Source organism: Callorhinus ursinus, unplaced genomic scaffold (assembly GCF_003265705.2).
Source record: "Callorhinus ursinus isolate GAN/ISIS: 27379988/994484 unplaced genomic scaffold, GSC_fseal_2.0 scaffold97, whole genome shotgun sequence".
NCBI lineage: Eukaryota > Metazoa > Chordata > Mammalia > Carnivora > Otariidae > Callorhinus > Callorhinus ursinus.
The window spans coordinates 2229710-2242330 of NW_027397159.1; the positions used below are offsets into that span (position 1 = coordinate 2229710).

The following is a 12621-nucleotide window of genomic DNA, read 5'->3' on the forward strand; positions in this document are numbered from 1 at the left end:
GACCTGGGAAGTCTTCCTAATTTCCAAGGTACATCCACACAGACATGGACTATTTCTCACCTGTGTGTCAGTAAACTTGACTGTCTCCCTAATTCTCAGCCATTATTTGTCCCTAGTTCTCATTTGGGGTTATAGTGACCCTTTGTAATCTCCCTAATTACCCTTGTGTATCTACACTGTCATGGAATAGTTCACTAATCCCCAGTTGTATCTACTATGACCTGGGAGGAATCTTTAATCCTGTAGCAGGGTCTACAATGACCTGAGAGATCTCATCGATTTCCTTGGTGTGTCAGATCTGACCTGACATAACTTCCTAATAACCCAGGTTTGTCTCTGCTGGCCTGGGTTGTCTGACCAACCCCACAACACAGTTGTGTTTAGCCTGATTTGGAATGTCTCCCTGGTTCCTCTGGTGTGTTGTGTGGCCTGTGTTCTCTCCTTTCTTCAGGGTGTGTCCCCATCAGTGTGGGGTGTCTCTGCAAATGTCCAAGTGTGTCTACTTTACCCAAGTTGTTGGATATCCTAAGTCTTTGTGGTTTCCTTATCTGGAATGTCTAATTCCAGGCAGATGTGTACTCCCACCTGCAATGTGTCACTACTTATACATATTTGTCCTGACCTGTGCTGTCTCTCTAGTCACCCAGTGGTAACTATTCTGACCAGGTAAGTCACCCTAGATCCCCAGCTGTGCGGTCAGACAAGCATGAATGTTTCCATAACATCCCAGGTGCATCTATTCTGAACTTGGATGTCTCTCTGATTCCCCCAAGGTGTCTCTACCCTGACTTGGAATATCTCCCTGACTCTCCAAGGGTGTCCTAACTGACCTAGGATGGCTCCCCAGTTCCACAGGCATGTTGACCCAAACCTGGGTGTGCACCTAACTCCCCAGGTGTGTCTACACTGGCTTAGAAGTCTCACTACTCTCCAGGTGCATCATCTTGGACCTTATAGGTCTCCCTAATTTCCAGATTGTGTCTATTCTGATCTAGGAACTGTACTTCCCCGGGTTATTCTCCTCTGTCTAGGAATGTCTCACTTGATCCGGACTTGTCTCCCTAAGCCCTATTGTTTCTGTCATGATCTTTGAATTCTAATTCCCTGAGTATGTCTTCTATGATGAGGGATGTCACCCTTTCTACCCTTTCCTGGCATGTCTCATTTTCCCATGTTTCTATTCTGACCTCATAGGTCTAAGTCCCCAGGTGTGTCTACACTGACCAGAGATGTCTCCCTATTCCCTAGGTGGGTCTACACTGACTCAGGATATCCCCTTCATTCCTTGGGTTTGTCTACACTGGACTGGTGTATCTCTCTAGTTCCCAGGGCATTTCTACACTGATGTGGGATGTCTCCCTAATCCCCACGTGTATCTACTCTGACCTGAGTTGTCTCCCTAATTCCACAGGTTTGCAGTGTCTAATTCTGTAGGTGTGTCTATCAAAAGAAAATGCAATGAGTTTTATTGAGGTGAATATTGAGCAGGGAAATAAACATTTTGGGAACCGAGAAACATTCAAACTGAAAGTGGCTAAGAAACTCTGCTCTCGGCTATTACAGCTCAGTTTATAAAGCATAAAAATGGTAAGTACATCGTTTTCCATTGGGATTGGTAATTAGCAGCTCACATTCTTTTCATCACATCAGCTTTCCTCATGTAAACATGATTTTACGGAATCCAAGCTAGTTTTGTTTCAACTTGGAGTTCACATTTTTGGAATCAGGACGGTTTTAGGATCTGGTTGGGTAAGTAGGAGTCACCACATATCCAAATTGTGGGCTCCATTTCATTTTTAACCCCCTCCCTCACCTTTTGATCATAGTCTCAGTTGAGCTGAGAGTGGCCGACTATAGAGCATTGCTTAGCTGTCACATGATCCTTCTGTGGACATCTGAAAGTCGTGAATGTGAATCTGATAATTCTTGCTCATGTAATTTTGTTGTTCAGTTCATATGGAATAGAGGTGGTTTAGTCAGTGGCTGCTGAAAAGCACTGAAGACTCTTAAAAATAATGCAACCCACAGGGATATCATTAATATGATTAGGAGAATAATACCAAGTGTTTGGAAAATACCCCAAAGCCAACATACCCATTTGATCTTTTTAGCTGGTTAAATCAATTTGGTTTTTACTTTGACAAGCTAATCTGCATTTTTCATAATGTGTAATTGGGTTTCAATTTTTTGTTATTTATAATGTAAGCAAAACGTGTATTAGACTATTTATTCTCTGAATAAGAATGGGATTGCAAGGCAATCGCCTTACATAACTCTGGCTAAATATTGCACAAATACTTATAATTGTAGACATTCTATAATAAAGGAGGTCACTTCTAAGGAGTTTCAGTTAGATCTCAAATTCCCCAGCTGTATCTAACTTGCAAAGGTAGACACACCAGGGGAGCAAGGTTCACCTCCCCGGTAAGAGGAGTAACACGGGGGATTAGAGGGAATTCTGGGTCAGGGCAGACATCATCCTGGGTTATACAATAGTCACCTCAGGAAATATGGAGACATCCCCATCAAGTGTACACCTTAATTGGAATGACAATTCGGGTTAGGATAGACACTCCAGGGTAATAAGACATTCCAGGCAGGTAGGCACACACCTGGGTAAGTAGGGAGGCATCCCTGATCAGGGTCGACAGGGAGATTTCCTGGGTCCATATAGAAATACTTGAGGAATCAAGGTGACATCCTAGATCATGGTAGCTTCCCCTGGGGAAACAGAGCATTACATGTTAGAGAAGACACACCTGCAGCATCAGGGAGACACCCAAATGCACAACAGACGGGGACATCCCAAGTCAGAGTGTCGTTCCAGGTCACATTAGACTCTGCATGGGATTAGACATCTTAGTCCTGTTAGACAATCCAGAGTGACAAGGGAGACATCAGGGTGGACATTACTGATGAAAGACAGAGATATGCCAGGTCAGTGTAGACACACTGGGGTTTGAGAGGGACATCCCAGATCAGCATAGACCTACGTGGCAAACTAAAGAAACATCCAAGTCTGGTTAGACACACACAGAACTAGATATCAACAGGGAGATAAACATGTCAGTATAATACCTGGGCAGACACCAGGGGAAATTAGGGGACCATCCCAGGCCCGTATAGACGTAGCTAGAGTATTAGAGAAGCATTCAGAATATCGTGGCAGTGTAAGACATCCCTGTTTTTCTTGTCTCCCTTTTTAAACAACTAATCAGGTATCCATCCATGAGCAAAAGTGCCTCTGGGATACAGCTCCATATGCCAAAGGATCTGGGAGGAGTGTCACCCAACTGTGCATCCAGTAGTAAGCACACAGATCTCCATAGGGACTGCAAACCCAGCTGGAGCCAGGGAGCCTGCCCAAGCCCTCTCACTGCCGTCAAGGAAACCTTGAGAGTGCTAACTTGGACAGACACCCACAGGCAAGGGAGGCCTTGTGGGAGTCCAGAGTCCAGCCTGCCCCAAGGGGAGGTTTCAGCATGTCCTTGGAGTCTGGATGTACTGGAAATGGTAAGAAGAACTTTGCCAGTACCACCCCTCCACAAAGGTGACACTTACAGGGGGCTCAACAAGCAGGCAGCAACCTCTCCCACGGTGGGAGGGAGAACCTGGAGTACATGGCTTCCCCAGCTATGTGGGATACTGCAGGAGAAACCCATTTCTCTCTGGCAGCACCCAGAGTACTGAGGCAGGATGTCCATGACTCTAGGGAAGAGAAGATCAGAGAGCATTGGAGGGACACCATCCTGATGACAGGATGTCAACTAGAAGTTCACCCATGAGCTTCTGAAAGAACCTCACCTGAGGATCCCCAGCACCCACAGTACTGAACCCACACCTCCCCAGTGCTGTGGCTGGCTCCCTGGGCACAGAGGAGACACCATCCAGGTATCTGTAGTGCCCCCTTCTGGGAAATGAGAGAGGTAAGTTCTACAGACCAGAGAAGACATTCAAGCTCAAGAATTCTCCCTCAAGAGGGGGCAGCAGCATGGAGCAGGTGCATCCACACAGAGACAGAGAAAGTCCAGATCTAACAGTACCAACTAACAGCACCTCCCACCTGAAGTCAACTTGCAAAGACTGAGGTGGCGTCCACCACTCCACATCCCAGAGCAGCAACACAAAACTACAAGGAATGTGAAGAATCAAGGAATATGTCACCACCAAAAGGTAACAATAATCCTCCAATAACCAAACATAAAGGCTGAATGAAGTTTGTGATCTAGCTGCTGGTAGTGGCACAAAAACAGACACACAGAACCATGGAACAGAATAGAGAGCCCAGATATGGACCTTCGACAAAGGAGGAAAAAATATGCAATGGAAAAAAGACGGTCTCTTCAGTAAATGGTGCTGGGAAAATTGGGCGGCTATATACCGAGGAATGAAACTCGACCATTCTCTAACACCCTACACAAAGATAAACTCAAAATGGATGAAAGACCTCACTGTGAAACAGGAATCCATCAAAATCCTAGAGAACACAGGCAGTAACCACTTCGACATCAGCCACAGCAACTTCTTTCACAATACATCTCCAAAGGCAAGTGAAACAAAAGGGAAATGAACTTTTGGGACTTCCTCAAGATAAAAAGCTTCTGCACAGCAAAGGAAACTGGCAACAAAACAAAGAGGCAACCCACAGAATGGGAGAAGAGATTTGCAAATGACAGTACAGACGAAGGGCTGCTATCCAACATCTATAAAGAACTTCTCAAACTCAACACCCAAAAAAACAAGTCAAAAAATGGGCAGAAGACATGACACTTCTCAAAAGACATACAAATGGCTAACAGACACATGAAAAAATGTTCATCATCATTAACCATTAGGGAAATTCAAATCAAAACCTCATTGAGATACCACCTTACACCAGTTAGAATGGCAAAAAATAGACAAGGCAAGAAACAAATGTTGGGGAGGTTGTGGAGAAAGGGGAACCCTCCTACACTGTTGGTGGGAATGCAAGTTGGTGCAGCCACTTTGGAAAACAGTATGGTGGTTCCTCAAAAAGTTAAAAATAGAGCTACCGTATGATCCAGCAATTGCACTACTGGTTATTTACTCCAAAGACACAGATGTGGTGAAAAGAAGGGCCATATGCACCCCAATGTTCATAGCAGCAATGTCCGCAAGAGCCAAACTGTGGAAAGAGCTGAGATGCCTTTCAACAGACAGATGGATAAAGATGTGGTCCATACATACAATGGAATACGACTCAGCCGTCAGAAAGGATGAATACCCAACTTGTACCTCAACATGGATGGGACTGGAGGAGATGATGCTAAGTGAGATAAGTCAAGCAGAGAAAGTCAATTATCATATGGTTTCACTTATTTGTGGAACATCAGGAATAGCAGGGAGGACATTAGGAGAAGGAAGGGAGAAACGAAGGGGGGGAATCGGGGTGGGGGAGATGAACCATGAGAGACTATGGGCTCTGAGAAACTGAGGGTTTCAGCGGGGAGGGGCTAGCCCAGTGATGGTTAGTAAGGAGGGAACGTATCGCATGGAGCACTGGGTGTTATTTGCAGACAACGGGTCACGGAACACTACATCAAAAACTAATGAGGTACTGTATGGTGACTAACGTAATAAAATAAAATATATAAAATAAAATTACACGTTTTTTTTCCAGAAGTAAAAATCAGAAAAACTACATGAACAAAATGAAAAATTTAACAAAGAGATAGAAATCACACACACACAAGAGAACAAACTATTGGCCTATAGAATTCAACAAATGAGATGAAAAATGCAATAGAGGGCACCCACAGCAGAGTGGATAAAATGGAAGACAGAATCAGTGAGCTACAGGATAGGAATTTTGAAATAACCCAGTCGGAGGATAACAAAGAATGAAAAAGCATTACGAAAGCCTAGACGGTCTAGGGACTCCCATCAAAAGTAAAAATATCAGAAAAATTGCAGTTCCAGAAAGAGAAGAGAAGGAGCAGGGAGTTTACACAAGAAATAATGGCTGAAACTTCCCAAACCTGGGGAAACACTTGGACACCCAAGTTCGGGAAGTGGATAGACCACCCTATTACCTCAATGCCAAAAGGCTTTCCCAAAAACACATTAATTATAACAAAACTGTCAAAACTCATAGAGAATCCTAAAAGTACCCAGAGAAGAAAAGACTTTAACCTCCAAAGGAACCTTCACCAGGTGATCAGTGGGTTTCTCAGCCGAAACCCTGGAGGCCAGGGGAGAGTGGGATGACATGTTCAAAGTGGTGTAAGAAAAAAACTGCCAGCCAAGAGCACTTTATCTGGTAAAGTTATCCTTCAGAAATGGAGAAATAGAGACTTCTCCAGACAAAAGCTGAGGGAGTTTATCACACTAGACCCTCCTTACAAGAAATTCTGAAAAGAGTTCTTACAGCTGAAGTGAAAGGATGCTGATCATGACACGAGAACATAGGAGTCAGGTTACAATGGTGTATCAACCTCTTAGCTATAATATAAAGATCAAGGTGAAAGAGTATTAAAAATAATTATAGCTATTACAATTTATTAAAGAATATACTACACAAAAGAAAAATAGTGACATCAAAAACATAAAATGGGGGTAAAGAGTGAGAATTTTGTAAGTGAAGTGGCTATCAGCTTAAAATGGATTTTATCTATGAGATGCCTCATGTAAGCCTCATGGTAACCACAAAGCCAATTTCTGAAGTAGAGGCACAAAAGATCAAAGGAAAAACAGAGCATACCACCACAGAAAATCAAATTACAAAAACAGGCAGAAACAGAGGGTGAAAGAATGGAAATACAAAACAACCAGAAAACAATTAGGTAAGGGCTTACTATTGCCACCTTGTTATCAATAATCATATTAAATATAAATGGGCTAAATTCTCCAAAACTCAGTGGCTGAATGGATTTTTTTAAAAAACCCAACTACATGCTGCCTATAAGAGACTTACTTTAGCTTTAATGACACATGTACACTCAATTTGTATTGGGTAATATAACCCCAGCTCCTCACTGAAGATGCTGCTGTACTAGTTTATGTTCAAATTGAAGGGATGGATGGAAAAAGATATTTCATGCAAATAGAAACCGAAAGAAAGCAGGGAGAGTTACATCAGACAAAATAGATTTTAAGCCAAAAACAGTAATGAGGTAAAAGAGGTCATTATATAATGATTAACAATGATAAACATATAAAGATGAGACACCTAAATATGTTAAGCAAAATCTAACAGACCCTTAAGGGAAAAGTAACAATATAATACTATTAGGGGACTTTAATGACCCACAATCAGCAATGGATAGATCATCCAGACAGAAAATCAACAAGGAGACCTTGAACTTGAAACACACATTAGACAAAAGGACCTAACAGACACTCACAGAATATTCTATCTACAGCAACAGAAAGCATGTTCTCTCAAATGCACACAGAACATTCTCCAGGATAGATCACAAGACAGTCCACAAAACAAGTCTTAGCAAATTTAAGAAGACTGAAATCATACCAAGTATCTTTTTTCACTGAAATGGTATGAGGCTGGAAATCAACAAGAAGAGTAAAGCTGGAAAATCTACAGATGTGTAAACCGAACATCACATCCCTGAACAACCAACGGGGCAAAGAAGAAATCAAAAGAAAATTTTAAAAATATCTGGAAACAAATGAAAATGGATATGGGATGCTGTAAAGCGGTTTTAAGGGGGAAGTTTAGAGTAATAAGGGCATATGTTAAGAAAATAAAAGGCCTCAAATAGACAGTCTAACTTTACACTTCAAGGAACTAGAAAAATAAGAACTAAACCCAAAGTTAGCTTAAGGAAATAAATTCTCCAAGATCAGAGCTGAAGTAAATGAAATAGAGACCAGAAAAACAATAGACAAGATCAACGACACTAAGAGCTGGGTTTCGGAAAAGATAAACTTGACAACCTTTAGCTAGACTAAGAAAAAAGAAGACTCAAAGTAAGTCAGAAATGAAAGAGGAGACATTACAACTGATACAACAGAGATCCAAAGATCATCAGAAACTACTATCCAGTCTGGATCAGGAAGAAATAGAAAATTTGAACAGGCTAATAATGAGTAAGGAGAGTGAATCAACAACCAAAAACCTCTCCACACAGAAAACCCCAGGAACAGGTGGCATCACTGATGAATTCTACCAGACATTTAAAGAATTAGTGCTGATTCTTCTCAAGATATTCCAAAAACCTGAAGAGGAGGGAACACTTCCAAAGTTATTTTACAAGGCAAGCATGACCCTGATACCAAAGCAAGATAGGGACACTACAAGGAAACTATAGACCAGTATCTCTGATTTAGACACAAAATTGTTGACAAAATATTAGTAAATCAAATTCAATACATAAAAAGGGTTATAACACCATGAGCAACTGAGATTTATCCCTGGGATGCAGGGATGGTTTAATATACCTGAATCAATAAATGTGATACACCACATTACCAGATAAAAAGTTAATATCATCTCAATTGATTCAGAACAAGCATTCAACAAAATACAACATCCTTTCCTGATAAAAACTGTTAAGTTGTATACAGCAGGAACACACCTAAACATAATAAAGGTGATAGAAACAAGCCCACAGCTAACATCATGCCCAGAGGAAATACTTTCATCCTTTCACCATTAAGATCAGGAACAAGACAAGGGGGCACACTCACCACTCCTTTTCAACCCACAGCACTGGAAGCCCCAGCCAGAGCAATCAGGCAAGACAAAGAAATAAAAGGCATCCAAATTGGAAAGGAAGAAGTAAAACTGTCATTACTGGTGCCTGATATGATCTTATACATAGAAAATCTAAAGATGCCAACAAAAAATGTTAGAACTAGTCAATGAATTAAGTAGTTTCAGGATACAAAATCAGCACACAGAAATCAGTGTGTCTCTATATACTACCAATGAAACATCTGAAAAAGAAAATGATCTCATTCACAACAGCATCAAAAATAAAATAGGAATACATTTAACCAACGAGGGGAGAGATCTGCATAATGAAAACTACAAGAGCTTGATGAGAGAAACTGAGTAAGACACAAATGGAAAGATGTCCTATGTTCATGGATGGGAAGAACTGATATTGTTAAAATGGCCCCACTACACAAAGCCATCTACAGACTCAGTGTAACCCCTATCAAATTTCCAATGGCATTTTTCACAGGAACAGAAAAAACAATCCTAAAATGTATATGGAGCCTCCCCCAAAGAACAACCCAAATAGAACAATCCTGATAAAAAGAACAAATACAGAGGCACCACACTGCCTGATTTCAAACTATACCACAAAACTATAGTAATGAAAACAGTGTGGTACTGGCATAAAAACAGACACAAAAACCAATGGAACAAAATAGAGAACCCTGAAATAAACTCACAAATGTATGATCAACTAATATTTGACAAGGGAGCCAGAAACACCTAATGGGGAAAGGACAGTCTCTTCAACAAATGGTGTTGGGAAAACTGAACCCTTATCTTACAGCACTCAACTCACAAAAATTAACTGGAAATAGATTAAGGACTTAAACATAAAGCCCGATGCCACAGGACTCCTAAAAGAAAACATAGGGAAGATGATCCTTGGTGTTGATCTTGGCAATGACTTTTTTGGATAGGACAGCAAAAGCACAACGAAAGCAAAAAACCAGTGGGACGTCAAACTAACCAGCTTCTGCACAGCAAAGGAAAAACAATTTAAAAAAAATGTAAAGGCAACCTATGGAATGGGAGAAAACATTTGCAAACCATGTGTTGGGTAAAGGATTAAAATAAAAAAATATATAAAGAACATACAACTCAGTAATAAACCCAAACATTTGATTAAAAAAAACGGACAGAGGAACCAACAGACATTTTTCCAAATGGTCAACAGGTACATGAAAAGATACTCAACGTTACTAATAATCAAGGAAATACAAATCAAAATCACAATGAGCTAGCACTTCACACCTGCTAGAACAGCTGTTACCAAGATGACAAGGAACAAACAAGTGCTGGTGAGGATGTGCAGAAATAAGAACCATGTGCACTGCTGGTGGGATGTTCAGCCCCTGTGGAAAATTTGGAGGCTCCTTTAAAAATTAAAAATAGACCAATTACATGATCCAGAAGTCCCATTTCCAGGTATAGATCCAAAGGAAATGAAAACAGGATATTGAAAAGAGATCTGTACCCCCATGCTTAGTGTAGTATTCACAATAGCCAAGATATGTACACCACTTAAGTGTTCACTAACAAATGCGTGGATAAGAAGATGTGGTGTGTATACACAATAGAGTATTATTCAGCCATGAGAAAGAAGGAAATCCTGATGTTTGTACATCAGGGATGGACCTTGAGGACATTATACTAAGTGAAATAAACCAGAGAAAGATAAATACTGTATAATCTCATATGTGGAATCTTAAGAAGTCAGACTTGTAAAAACAGTAAAATGGTTGCCAGTGGCTGGGGGTGGGGGAATTGGGAGATGATGTTTCACGGTACAAACTTGCAACTAATAGATAAACAAGCTCTGGAGATTGAGCACACAGGTAGCGTTTATAGGCAACGGTACTGTACTATAAGCATCAAAGTTGCTGAGAGACTAGATTTTAATTGTTCTCACCCCCCAAAAAGACATAATTATGGGATGAGATAGATGTATTAATGCTACAGTGGTGATCACATCGCAATACATAAATGTATCAGCTCAACGTGTTAAAACTTAATGCTGTATGTCAGTTATGTCCCAGTAATTTTTTTTAAACCCCAAACCTCCAGTGTTGAGGTAGACATACTTGGGAATCTATGGAGTTCTATTAGATCAGGGTTGAAACACCTAGGGAATTAAGAAGACATCCTTGTTCAGTGTAGACATACCTGGTATATTAGGAAAACATGCCATTTTTGGTAGACACATCTGAGGAATTCGTGAAACAATCCAAGTCAGGTTAGATGCATCTCAGGAATTGGGAAGACACCGAATAGTCACACCTGTGAAATTAAGGAGACATTTAGGGATGACAGAGAAAATAGGGAAACTCCATAGCAGCAAAGATAAATTCCTGTTTTAATGACATATCCCAGGTCCATGGACACACACCTTAGGAATTAGTGGCATGTCCCAGGTCAGTTTGTATATACCTAGGGAATTAGGGAGACAAACCAGCTCAGAGCAGACACACTTGAGGAATTAGGGTGACATCCTAAGTCATAATAGAAACATCTGGGAATTAGGAATTCATGCAAGTTAGTGTGGACACAGGTGGCCTACAAGGGGATATACCACATCAGAGAAGCCACACCTAGGAATTTCCAGAGATATTTAAGTTTAGGGCAGACACACTTGGTGACCTGGGAAAGATCCCAGGTCAGTGTAGACATAGCTGTGGAATTAAGAGGATATCCAAGGTTATTGAAGAGCCATCTGGGAAATGAGCAACACATCCCAGGTCAATGTAGACAGCTGGGGAATTAGTGACACAATCCAGATCAGAGTAGGCACAACTGATGATGAGGGAGATATCCTAGGTCAAAGACACCCCTGGTTATTTGGGAGACCTATAGTAAGTGTAGAAACAGCTGGGGAGTTAGAATTTCCAGGTCAGTAAAGACACACCTGGGTGTGTAACACACAAGGGTAAAAAGATGACCAGTGTCTGAACAATTAGGGAAACATCCCAGGCCTGTATAGACAAACCTGGGGATTTGGGGAAACATCCCAAATCAAAGTACCCACACTTGGGTTATTTGGGAGAAACACTAAGTCAGATTAGAGACATCTCAGGAATTTTGTAGACATCCCAGGACAGTGTAGACATACCTGGGGTTTGGGAGACCATCAGGTTAGAGTAAACATACCTGTGGAACTAGAGAGAATATTCTAGTTTAGAGTGAACACATCGAGGTTATTAAGGTCGCTTTCCAGATCAATGTAGATACACACAGGGGATGAGGGATATGAAACAGTTTGTAATAGACACTCCTGAGGAAGTAGATACATCTCAGGTCAGTGTGGACACACCTCAGGAATAGGGAGATAGTCATGTTCATGGTAGACACATCTAAGCAATTATAGGGAAATCCCAGGTAAGATTAGACACATCTGGGGAAATACGGGTATATTCCCAGAAGGAAGGACACTTCACAGATCAGTGTATACACACCAGTGGAATTCGAGATACATCCAAGATTGGGGTAGACAAAACTGAGATTTATAAAGACATCACAGGTTAAAAAGACATAACTTGGGAAGGAGGGAGACATCCCGGTACAATTTAGACATACCAGGAGAATAGGAATGGTATATCCAGTAAGTCTACAGTCTACACATACCTGGTGAAGCAGGGGGACACCGAGGTCAGAGTACACACACTGGGGCAGTAGACAACCCAGGTCACTGTATACACACCTAGCACCTCAGGGAAAATTCCCACGTCTTAGGTTGACTCCTGGGAACTTAGGGGAAGTGTCCAGGTCAGTGTAGACACACCTTGGCAATAATGAGACATCCTAGACCACCTTCTCCATGCTGGGGAAACCAGGGAGATCTCTCTGGTCAGGGTAAGACAAACGTAGGGAGGGCGCCTGGGTGGCTCAGTTGGTTAAGCGACTGCCTTCGGCTCAGGTCATGA

General features: G+C 41.5%; 1 long non-coding RNA gene across 1 annotated transcript; it reads left to right on the plus strand.

The window, feature by feature from the left end:
- Positions 1–624: 624 nt before the first annotated feature.
- Positions 625–5818, plus strand: LOC141371765 (uncharacterized). Its single transcript, XR_012376977.1, has 4 exons — positions 625–666; positions 774–855; positions 1412–1587; positions 3219–5818. It is a non-coding gene; the product is annotated as an uncharacterized lncRNA (long non-coding RNA).
- Positions 5819–12621: the final 6803 nt, after the last annotated feature.